We start from the raw sequence: 12,759 nt of genomic DNA on the forward strand, positions 1-12,759 counted from the left end.
TTTAATCTTTAGAAGGTCTCATTTTTTTTTTGTCTTATCCTCTCCTGGTTGTGCATTTTTGGCTGTATTTGCCAGCCTCTTTATAACATAGGCTAGGCCTTCTAAGTTTGGTTCCGCTTTGTCTCTTACGACCTTGATAGTTTTGGCCTTTATCCCTAGGTCTCTGATCCACTTTGAGGTGATTTTTGTGTATTATGTAAGATGTGGATCCTATTTCAGCTTTTTGCAGGTTTAATTCCGGCTTTGCCAGCATCATTTTCTAAAGAGGCTGCCATATCCTCATTTGATAGGTTTTATTTCCTTATAGACTACCAGTTGACTATAGATGGGTTAATTTCTGTTTCTCAATTTTTTAGTCATTTTCAATAAGATTTTACCTACATATGATATTTGATAATTTCCACATTCTGTTGGATTCTTTTTTTTTTTAAATGCGAACAAATATAGATCTCTTCTAATCAGTTGGCCATGTCTTCCAAATTTGTTGTCTTACATTCTTGTCCACATCCAAGGATGTATCTGTTTTTTGAGATACCAAAATTACTATTTCATTAACTCTTGGGACCTTTTTTGTGCCAGTGTCTTCCCTGCAACTTGAACTTCTTCCTTCATTAACACTGGTTCTTGATCATATTTTACTTCCTTAAATGTGGACCATTTTTTTAAAAATTTTGACTATGTATATTAATTTCTCTTCTTCTGATGCTTCTTGTATCATTTAAAATTTTGCTCATGAAATCCTTTTATATTGCAACTTGAGACTTAAACTGTTTTTCAGGTCCTTCATTTTGAGAAATGCTGAATGTATCCTTCTCAATTCGTTTTGTAACCTTAACTCTTTTTTTAAAATAATTTTTGTGTGTGTGTCTTTTTGAGATACCCTCTTGATTTGGAATGTTAGTTTAATCTCTCTTATTTCCCATATCTTTTGTTTTCAGTGATTTATATCAGGTGCAAGTTTTAAAGTTTCTCCTCTTTTAATATTTTTTCTATGTAATGATATTTTGCACTCTTTGCAGATAAGTCTTTTAATGTTATCCCACAACTCATCTGGTTTTGTGTAATTAGTATTTGGTGGATCAAATATACTTCTGAGATGGATTTTTAATTCAAAGAGGATAAGATCAATGGATTGATCTATAGATAGGACAAATATCTTTCCACATGCAGAATTCTATCATTATCTTCCTAATGCAGACTCGGTGAAATGCATATCCACATCCAAAAATGTATAATTATGATCAATTTTGCATATGATTAAACATTTTTCAAGCCTCTACATTCAAAGCAATCAACAATTATCTCATGAAACATAGTTAACAAATGGGGCCTATTATCATAATAATACCAAGATTATATCATTGAACCAGTTATAAATCCATGGACACAAGATGAATTCACCACTTTCCAAACCAGTGTGTATTGTCCTGTTTGTTGCTTGGGTTGGTTTTTTTGTGTGTATTTTTCCTAAATACTGCCTATTCAGAAAAGTAAACCACTCAACTGACTTTAAACACCGCCAGAATAATTTTTTTTGAAAGAAATGATCTCTTGGATGATTTAACTGTTTTCTACATTACATATTTATTCACTGGCAAGTTAAAACCAACCCATAGCTGGGCCTCTGGCAAGTTTTCAGAGGGAATTAATCAGGAGGAGATTTCCCTTTCTTCTCCACAAATCTGTCAGTGGATTTGAACCATGTGCCTTTGAGATTGCAGCACTGCTCCTTACCACTAGGCAACTAAAGCTTCCTATTAATTGGCTAGTCTGTACAAATAATATTGCTGTCAGTTTTCAACCATTTATTTGATGATGAATGCCTTGTCTAATTTGATAGAAAAGAACTAAGAAGGCTGTGAACCAAGGCTAGAATGTAAATTTATTATTCTCTGTAATCTCTGAGGCACCCCAGAAGGGAACTAGCATTTATTAGACTTTGAGTATTAAAATTTTATTTTACATATTTTAACAACATTTTGCTTACTTATATATGTCTCTTGTTGGTGAATAATGTTGCGCATACCATTGACTGCCAAAAGAACAAACACTTGGAAGTGCAACTGAAACACTCTTAAATAGGTAAGATTGGTGAAACTTTGTCTCACTCACTTTGCACATATTTTCAGGAGGAACCATTCCTTGGAGAAAGATACCATTCTGGAAAAGGTAGAAGGTTAAAGAAAGAGAGCAAGACCTTCAACAAGATAGATTAACACAGTGAGTACCCCAATGAGTTTGAAGGGGACTGTGATCATAACGATGGCCAGGATCACACAGGGTTCAGATCTGTCTCTATGAGTGGTAATCAGCTTGTAGACACACAGCAACAACATACACAAACAGACTCTATTCTCCATCTACTTCTGAGTAACAAATTCTATTCCAAGGGAAAATCACAAGTGCTTCTGTTTATATACTTATAAATAAAAATCAACCCAATTTAATACTATAAAATTACACTTTTTTAAATTCTTATAAATTCTTTGGGTCAGATATTTGGACAGGGCACAACATTTTGTGCTGTGCCTTGTTTGCAAACAGAACAATTAGCTACAGCTGGTGTTCTAGAATTTGCTGTATGAACAACAGCTGGGGCTAGATAAAGAAAAACAATTTAAACTTTAAAGGGTCTGCGATGGGAAAGTCTGCTGTTAGGGACCTCTCTAAAGTACTCAAGAGCAATGGTGTCTCTCTGGAGACTAAGGTGCGCCTGATACAGGCCATGGTCTTTGCAATCACTTGTTATGCATCAGAGAGTTGGACAATGACTAGGGAGGACAGAAGGAGAATTGATGCCTTTGAGATGTGGTGCTGGAGAAGAGTATTGAAAATACCATGGACTGCCAAGAAAACAAACATATTCATCCATTAGAGGATTAAACCAAGCTACTCCTTGGAGGCAAGGATTCTGGGACTTCGTCTGACATACTTTGGTCATGTTGCCAGGAGGGACGGGTCCTTGGAGAGGGACATCATGCTTGGGAGGGAGGAGGGACGGTGCAGGAAGGGAAGACCCTCTATAAGATGGATTGATTCAGTGACTGGTGTAATCGGGATGGGTGTGTGTGAGGCAGTCAGTGCAATTGGCACAGGATAGAGCAGGGTTTAGGGTTGTTGTGCATAGGGTCACTATGAGTCACAAACAACTCGACGGCATACAACAACAACAGCTGGAATGTTAAGGAGTTTGGATGTTATCCTGTAGACAGTTTTTTATTCTACCAACATTTCTGAAGCTTTATTAGATGTGTTTGAGTTAAGGTGGCAAGGAAATGCTTTAGAATAAAGGAATATCACTTTGGAAAGTATTGTTCATGAATAGAACAATCATGAACTGTACAGTTCATTGTACATGGGAAATTGAGAGAGTATATGAATCGAGACATATTTTAAAACCAGAAATTGAATTTCTGAGCAGATACCATGCATGAGCCTAGAATGACACAGAGGAACAGAATTTTGTAGGTGTTAAGAGGTGATAGACTTTGTTTCTGTGGAAAATCTATTTTAAGGAGAAATGTTAAGAAAAGTAGGTAGTTATGAATCTACAACTTGAGTGTTTGAAGAATCAGCAAAGTTGAAAATTTAAGTTCTATTCTATGCTTGTGGAAAGGGAGGATCGTGCAGCAAGGAAAACAAGGAGGGCGAATAAAATAAAGCCCTTGTTATTTTTGTCAGGTGCCACTGAGTCTACTGCAATTTCTTCTATGACTCAAGCTACCCGATGAACAATAGTACAAAACCTTGCCTTTTCCTTTGCCTTCTCCACCATCTCTAGTATTCTCAGTTCATAGTTGTAGTCACTGTGCCATTCCATTTCATTGAGGTATAACCTTTCTTTCACAAGTCTTCTAATTTTCTCAGCATAACCCATAGGACATTCAATACTCTTTGCCAACACCACAGCTTAAAGGCATCAATTTGTCAGTCCTTTTTATTTGCTGTTCAACTCTGCAATGCAGAGAAAGCAATTGAAAATATCATGGCTTGGATGTTGTTGAGTGATGTTGAGTCAAGTACAACTCACAACAACCCTGTGAGCAGTCAGCCTGAACTCTGCCCTGACCTGTGCCATCCTCGTCATCTGTGACACAGCCTTTTGCTGAAGTAGCCATTTCAGTTCATTTCATTGGAAGTCTTCCTTTCCTTGACTGACACTCCATCTTTCCAAGCTTACTGTCCCTTTCTGAGATGTAGCCTCACCTAACAACATGTCCTAAGTATGAAACATTTTCACAGATTTGTTTCCAAGGAGAACTCTGGCTGCACTGTGTCCAAGATATGTCTGTTTATTCTTTTGGGAGTTTGTGGGATATTCATCACTCTTCTCCACCACTACAACTCAAAAACATCAGTTCTTCTGTCATTTTTATTTATTGTCTAGCTCTCTGATGCATAGAAGGTGATTGAGAAGACCATTGCCTAAATCTGTCATACCTTGGTCTTCAAACTGATGTCATTGTTGCTCTTTACCATTTTGGAGAGTTCCCTGACAATGGACTTGCTCAATGCAGTGTATATCCTGATTTCCTTACTGCTGGTACCAAGGGTGTTGATTGATGTACATCTAGTCTTTAAAGTAACATCTGCATTCTTTAGCACTTTACAGATGTCCTTGAAGACAGCTTTTCTCAAGGCTAGGAAGCAGCAATGTTTCCTTTTTTAAACAAAATTTTCATTTTTATTGTTTTGTATGGGGATCACTAGTGGCCTAGTACAAAAACCTGCACTGCAATTCTGAAGGCACACGATTCAGGATCATCAGCTGCTCCAGGGAGAAGTATGAACAATCTTCTCTCATGTGATTAACTGCCTCTGAAAACCCATCCGAGAGTTAGCTATGGGTCAGTTCTGACTCTATGGTACTCAACAACAATAATAACGTTAGTTGGTATACAAAAGTCATATGCATTGTGTTTCACACTTTGCTTCATTCACATTGGGATTCATAAAATCATTTGCATACATTGTGTTTTATAAAATCACCATTGGACTATGTCCACCATTATCCCATCTTTTCAAGTTCCCAGTGAATCTATCCTATTTCATTTATTCCCCTCTCCTACTTATCAAATTGTCTGGACTTATGATTTCTTCCCTATCCACTTTCACCCCTCTGTTCCCACTCCTTCCCCTCCTGGATCCATACACCCATCCCCCCCTTCTTTTTCTTTTCGTTTTTAAGCAAATCCTTATGTCAAGGGGTTTTAGTAGACTACAGTAAGGGAGCTGCACTGCTACATATCAAATCAAACTCACACACACTTTTTACTAGTTGTCCTTCCATTTTTACAATGACGATTTTAGGCAGTATTTGTCCTTATGAGACTGAGTTAGTTCACTCAGAATAATGCTTTTACAGTCTCCCCCATGTTATGTTAGATTTTTAAATTGTAGAAAGCACCGATTTTCAATATGAACAAGGAGAAAGCAGAGGGGAGCAGAGTTTCTACAATATTAGAAGAATTGCAAAGATATTTTTGGTCCTTAGTTTCACTTGAGAATTGTGACTGTATTAAAGAGATCTTTTTTTTCCCTTCATAATGCTAAGGGACTAATTCCTAAATCATCAAAGAGAAGATATTTTGTGAAAGAAACATGTTTTAGGGAGTTCTCGTGTCCTAGTGGTGAGAGACTGCAAACCCAAAGCCACGTGATTGGAAACCACAAGCCACTCCGTGCGAGACAATCTCCTCCTGTGCAATTTATTGCCTCTGAAAACCTGCTCGAGGGTCAGTAATGGGTCACTTCCAACTAAACAGCACACAACAACAACAACAGTAATTCTTCATTTTTATCTTCCCAGGCAATGCCTGACTGTATATATCACAGATCATAGGCCACCCATGGCCATCTCATTGGCCAAAGTGATTGGATCTCAAAATGTGGATAACAAGACCATGTCCATAGTGGGCCAATCACATCCTATCTTCTGGAACTTCTATTTATTCATTTTGAGAAGACTTTGGCCGTTTTATGAATCCTATCTTCTGGAACTTCTATTTATTCATTTTGAGAAGACTTTGGCCGTTTTATGATAGTGCCTGGATATTTGAAGAGCTTTTCTGCCATGATTCCTAAATCTGTCCATGTCCTTATTATTGTCCTTCCAAAAGATTTGTCATTCAGCTTTTATTTTTAGATGGTGAACCCATCTAGATCTATTTCTCACTTATTATTCTCCTCTGATATTGGTTGCTTTCATAGCTACTGTTTATTTTTGTGTTCTCTGTCTCAACTGGTCTGTTGTTAAATTTATTGAATATTACCCTTGACCCTTGTTTCCTCATATGCACACTAATTCACTCAGATGCTTGACTCTTTAAAGAACAGAATGTACATTTCAGGAGAAAGTGAAAAGCAGACGAAAAAAGAAAAAAAAACTTCAAAGAAAAACAAACTGACAAAAACCCAGGCAGCATCTAACTCATGACCCAACCATTTTATAAAAATTCTCATGTCATATGAAACTGGACTTTAGGAAATACTAAAAGTTTTCAGAACTTTCAGCCCAACAAAAGCAGTGAGCACACACAGGCTGTTAGCCAGGATCTTGTTAGTATGATGAACAAAGAAGGTGATATAGTCAGAAAAGGATTGATTGCTTTGAAAATCAATCTGGAGTCAAGGGACTTGAGCTTTTTTTTTAAGAGAGTGTGGTGAAAACAAATCACTAGCGGTCAGTTATTATATAATGGTGAGTCTGAACCAACTTATAGCTGACCTTTCAATAGGTTTTCAGAGGTTGTAAGTTACAAAGGAGGAGAATGCCCATCTTTCAGCTTCAGAGCCGCTGGTCAATTCCACTTGTATGCCCTTGGGCTGACAGAGTAACTGAGAAGACCAATGAAAAGAATCAGTCTTGCAGCTTGAGAATGAAAGGCAAATGTTAGATTTTTAGATGTGTAGCAAGCGTAGTTGATGATAAATTCTAGGATGGAAATGAGAAATTGGTTACTATTATTTCATGTGTCGTAAAGAACTACTCTGTAAGGATTTTTTAAAATTGTATTTAACTGTGTTTGTTTCAACCTTTGATAGAGCAGGTGATCCGTCCACTAGTTAGCTTAGTGAAGTTGCTTCTCAAACTGCCATTATAGCAGTCAATTAATCATCTGGAACTCCAGTGGCCTACCCAGTTAAGGACTTGTGCCGCCAATCCAAAGGTTCAAACCTACCAGCCACTCTGTGGGATAAGGACGGGCACTCTCCTCCTGTGCCATTTACAACCTCTGAAAACCTGCTGAAATGTTAGCCATGAGTCAGTTCTGCCTCATTGGACAGTGATTTTGTTTTGTGTTTTTAACCAGACATCTTATTGTTGTTGTGTGCTCTTGAGTCAGACCTAACCCTAAACTGACCCTCCAGTGGGTTTTCAGAGGCAATTAATCACATGGGAGGAGATTGCTCAACATTTACTCACAGAGCAGTTGGTGGTATTGAACTGCATGCCTTTGGGATTGCAGCACAGCTTCTTACCACTAGGCCACTAGAGCTCCTCATCAGATGTCAGTTTTACTGTTACATCTAGTTTTGTTTCATGAAAATTAGGACTTGAAAGATTTGTTACAGAAGGTAAATTTGGATTACATATTAACACCAAGAAAACAAAATTCATTACCTCTGGGCCAATAGGTAACATTATGATAACTGGAGAAAAGATTGAAATTCCCATTTTTTTAAAACTTTTTTTTAGTAAATTATCTTTGTACTTTTTTTTCCACAGATATAAAAATTTATTCATGTTTACCAATGAATGATGGGAAGGAGTTAAGTTATAGAAAAGTTACAAGGGTTAAGGATAGAGTTGCATAATCAATTTTTTAATTGCTTTCAATACGTTTCTTATCTGTAAAAAGTTGACTCAACAAAAGTGTAATAGCTATATTTACAATGACAAAAAAATTTAAAATGACAACCAAATGTCACTTTGATTCACAATCCACACCCTTGGTGCTAGAGTTCATTCAGGAGAAGAGGGGATGTATTTCACTGGGTAAGTCTGCTATGAGAGACCTTTTCAAACTGCTGAGGAACAATAATATCAATTTAAAGACTAAGATGTGTCTGACTCAGGCCTGGTCTTTCAATCATTTGCTATGCATCTGAGAGCTAGGCAATGAATAAGGAGAACAGAAGAATTGATGCCTTTGAACTTTCATGTTGGAGAATAGTACTGAATATCCCATGGACTACCAAAAGAACAAACAACTGTGTCTTGGAGAAAGTGCAACCAGAGTTCTTGAAGGCAAAGATAGTGAAAGTTTATCTCTCATACACTGGACATGCTGCTAGGAGAAATCATTCATTGCAAAGAGACACCATGCTTAGAAAGGTGGGGGGACTGGTTAAATAGGACAACTTTCCATGAGATGGATTTTCACAGTGACTGTAGCAATGTGTCAGATGATAAAGCCTAGGATAGGACAGGATTTAACTTTGTTGTTCACAGGGTCACTATGAGTTGTACTTGACTCAATTGCGCCTAACAACAGCAAAATTTCACTATATTGGTTCTAATTCTACTGGAGTAGATTTCTAGACGTCTCTTCTATGGACCCTCTAGGTGAGGTCAAATTAGTATCCTTTAGCTTTGAAGTTGAGTGCAAGCCTTTTGTTCCGCAAAAAATATTCAAAATATTTCCCTGACATCCATTGATAATGGATCTAAATACCTCATTTCATATCATTAAGGTTATTTTAAAATCTGGAAGAAGGGTCATACTTAAATGGGTTCTTGGGAGTCAGACAATTTTTAGATGAACATGGCTTATCAAGACTAAGGTTTAATGTTTCCAAGTTTGTACTATACCATAACAACATTTTCTCCAAAACAAGAATTAGAGGGAATGTTTTGATGTGTTACTTTCTCTTTTAAGTGTATTTTCATATTTTCCTTATTTGAAACTAGTTTCTGTAATATTTGGAATTCTAATTAAAGCATTTATAAATCTTGGACATGTGATATAGATTTTAGATACAGTTAGATATTAGTACGTTTTTCTCACTCTCTTATAAGACTTGAGCTGGAACCAACTCAGAACTGATCCTCCAGTGGGATTTTCAGGCTGTAAATTGCATGGGAAGAGATTGCTATTTTTCTCTCTTGGAACAGATGGTGGCTTTGAATAGCCAGGAAAGCAATGAGTTTGAGTTAGCAGCTCGACACCCATGGGACTTTTCCACCAGAGCTCTCTTAAGTATGTAGAAGTAAAGTAGATTGTTTTTCCAATTATAATAACATTGATAATATTTAAGAAAACACAGTATTTTAAAGAAGAGGTAATGAGTTGCAACTGAAGAGAGATTTCTAATTTCTCTGAATTAATATACGTAGAAATGATGTATTTAAAAGATAATAAGTAAATATTCTTGGAAAATGTTGTTGGGAAATTAATCACACTGACACAATGTTCAAGATTAACAAAATATATTTGACAATGTGTTTAGTTTTCAACCTCACTCTCCTTCTAGCAAAGGCATGAAGTTCATGTTAATAAGTACATTAATATTTATAATGCATTAATAAATTTCATAGACATCACATGCTTGAATGTTTCTGCTTTCAAGTTCAAAAACATTTTATAGTTTTATCAAAATATTACTAGGAAGAAAATTCCAAATATTTTTAAATTATTTTTCCAGGATTTTACAAGAAAATCTCTAATCCGCATAATAGCATTCTGGTGCAATTTGATGACTAAGCAGATTTGGTGCTTAAAATGGAAGTTTAAAAAAATTTTTATAACAACAAAAACCCAAAACAAATTGACTGCCTGTGAAGTCATTTCCGACTCATAGCAACCCTCCTTCAGGTTTCTGAGACTATAAAATGTAATTGCACAAGATTACTCATTTCCCTCACAGAACCTCTGATGGATTTGAACCAATCACACACAATCTATGACTTACCAGTTCAGCTCTTTAGGGTCCAATTTCCTAGAGCTGTTTCAACACAGGAACTGCTTCTTTAAAATATGAATAAATCCTAGCACTCATACATTGAATAAACTAAGCATAAATCATGTTTGAATTTTGGACTCCAGAAGACACTATAGTGAACACACTTACTCAGGGTCCCTTAAGGAGAAAATGATGGAAAAGAATCTAAGCCACATGTTTAAGGGACAAGCAAAGTTTTGGTGTAAATACATGCTGTTCTTTTGCTCAGAAGGCCCTTCATCATGTCCCTGCTGGTGATTTCTCTGCACAAACATCTTTTCTCTCTGCATAGCTTTCAACTGCTTAGCCAGTCAGAGGCCATTGCTTTCTATCTATATCTCTATATGCCTATATATACTCCCTATACACAACCCTTATATGCACCCTCTCTATACACACCCGTATATACACACCCCTATAAATACACCACTATATATATCTATATCTATATCTATCTATCTATTTATCTATCTATCTATCATCTATCTATCTATCATCTATCTATCTGTATATATCTATATCTTCATAGATATGCAAACATAATCTATCGTGCTGCAATTATTTATTTCAGGTCTGGCTATCATGTCACCCGGATAATGAATTTTCTCAGGAAGTCTCTGTGTCTGGTTCAGAGCAAGAACAAGTAGGTTAATAATAAATGATTTGGTGTCTTTATAATATTTACTTAATACAATACATTAAAACAGGCCATTGTACTTTCCTTGAGTGATAAAAAGATCTGAACTAAAACGGATGTTAAAGAAGTTAGATATTTTTCACCTTCTTTTAACCTACCTGCCTGAATTATAAGGCAGAGAGAGGAATAAGCAGTTGACTGGACTGGTTGAGATTTTAGTACTTCCTGGAATCCTAAGGAGAGAGAAACTATAAGCTTCTTATATAGAAATGATAGTCTGAAAGACATCTCTTATAGCCTCCTGAGATTAGTGCTAAACCCAACTGTGTGCAAAATGATATTTAATCTACAGTAGAACACCTAGTCCTCATTTAGGGAATGCTGGAGGCCTATTAGTAAGGAGTTGCATTGCCAGCCCAGAGGTATGAGTTTTGAATCAGTTGTTCCTTCTGCAGGAGGAAGATGGACAATCTTCTGTGTGATTTACAGCCTCTGAAAACCTACTAGAGAGTCAACTGTGAGTTGGTCCTGACTTGAAGGCTCATAACAACAACAATAAAAGCAACACTCCTCATTTAATCACCACCTCATTATTTGACATTTCAGATTAATGAGATTGTTGTTGTTAGGTACTGTCAAGTCGTAGATGATTCGTAGCGAACCTATGAATGAAAGGCCTGAGCACTGTTCATAGAGTTTCCAGAGGCAAGCCATTTCGGAAGTGGATGCTGCTCCTGCTTCCAAGCTTGTTTTAATTGGGAAGCTCCAGTAAACACTGTCCACCATGGGTAACCATTTCCACATTTGGCACATCAGTGTCACAGTGTTTAGCATCACAGTAACCACGAGTTACCTCTGTACAGCAATGCACACACCAGTGCTATATCACTTAGAAAAATGTTTGACAAAAACCAATTTGAACCAGGCCTGAGGGCTGCAGAATAAAATCACCCACCTTGGGCTTAGAAGCATATCTTTCTGTCTAGTAGGCCAAGATAGGTCTCTAATGAGATTAGTAAAAAAAAAAAAAAAAAGATTAATCTATTTTGCTAATTAAAAAAAACAAAACAAAACAGAACAACAACACTCCTGTTTTGCTCATTAACAACATATGTACTGGCAGTATGTCATGCTGAGGTGCAAGGTGACAGTAGTGATGGCTGGCTGTGATGATGAAGGTCATGTGAAGAATGACTCGTTACAGGACTTGTTACATCTGATGGTTACATAATGATACCATCCTTCTTTAGTGATTTAATGTAGTTATCTTCCATTGTCCCATAATGCCTTGGCCTTTGAGACCTAACCACATTGGTATATGAGGAGTGGTTATACTTCAAGATTTTAGAAAATGATTTTTTTGATAGAATATTCTTGATTAATAATACAAGAAGAAAAAGGAAGGGGATATAGCCTGGTTCATACGACCAACTGTACATAGGAAAATATTGCTTCATTTTTCTATTGTAACAATTAATGATATTGGGCTTATAAGGTATATAAACTCTAGAGTAGATGTCTTTAAATATAAGTCTCCTTGTTTTATAAAAATAAATGTCTAAGTTATGTTTACTCTTTGAATGGTTGAATAGGAACTCTGGTGGCCTCGTGGCCAGAAGCTGTGCTGCAATCTTGAAGGCATACTGTTTGAGGCCAGCAGCGGCTCCACAGGAGAAGGATGGATAATCTTCTCCTGTGCGATTAACTTCCTCTGAAAACCTGTTGGGGGGGGTCAGCTATGGGTAAATTTACACCCCACGGTACACAACAACAACAACATAGTTGAATAGCTTTCGAATTATAGTGAATATGAGTTTTCATTAAAATTCATATTCATAAGCATGAATAATAGAACTTTTGTAGCCCAGAAATTTGACCTTTTTAAAAAAAAATGATTCTATTATTATTTTTGTGTGAGTGTACCAAACAAATCAGATTTGACAGGTACAGGAGGAGATTGTCCCTCCTTCCCCAGAAGAGCATCTTGCAGCTTCTTGCCACTAGGCCACCAGAGATCCCCTAGAATTTTGACCTTTTAATAAGATGATTTTGTGCATAGGAATTTTAAAGCACACTTTAAGGGAAGCATTGCCCAAAATAGGGTGGTAGACATTTGATAATATTATGTTTTGTAATGTTATCCGTTTACACTCTTCCTGAATGATATCTTTGACATC

Source organism: Elephantulus edwardii, unplaced genomic scaffold, assembly GCF_000299155.1.
Source record: "Elephantulus edwardii isolate Elephantulus edwardi_28Jun2011 unplaced genomic scaffold, EleEdw1.0 scaffold00167, whole genome shotgun sequence".
NCBI classification, from domain to species: Eukaryota; Metazoa; Chordata; class Mammalia; order Macroscelidea; family Macroscelididae; genus Elephantulus; species Elephantulus edwardii.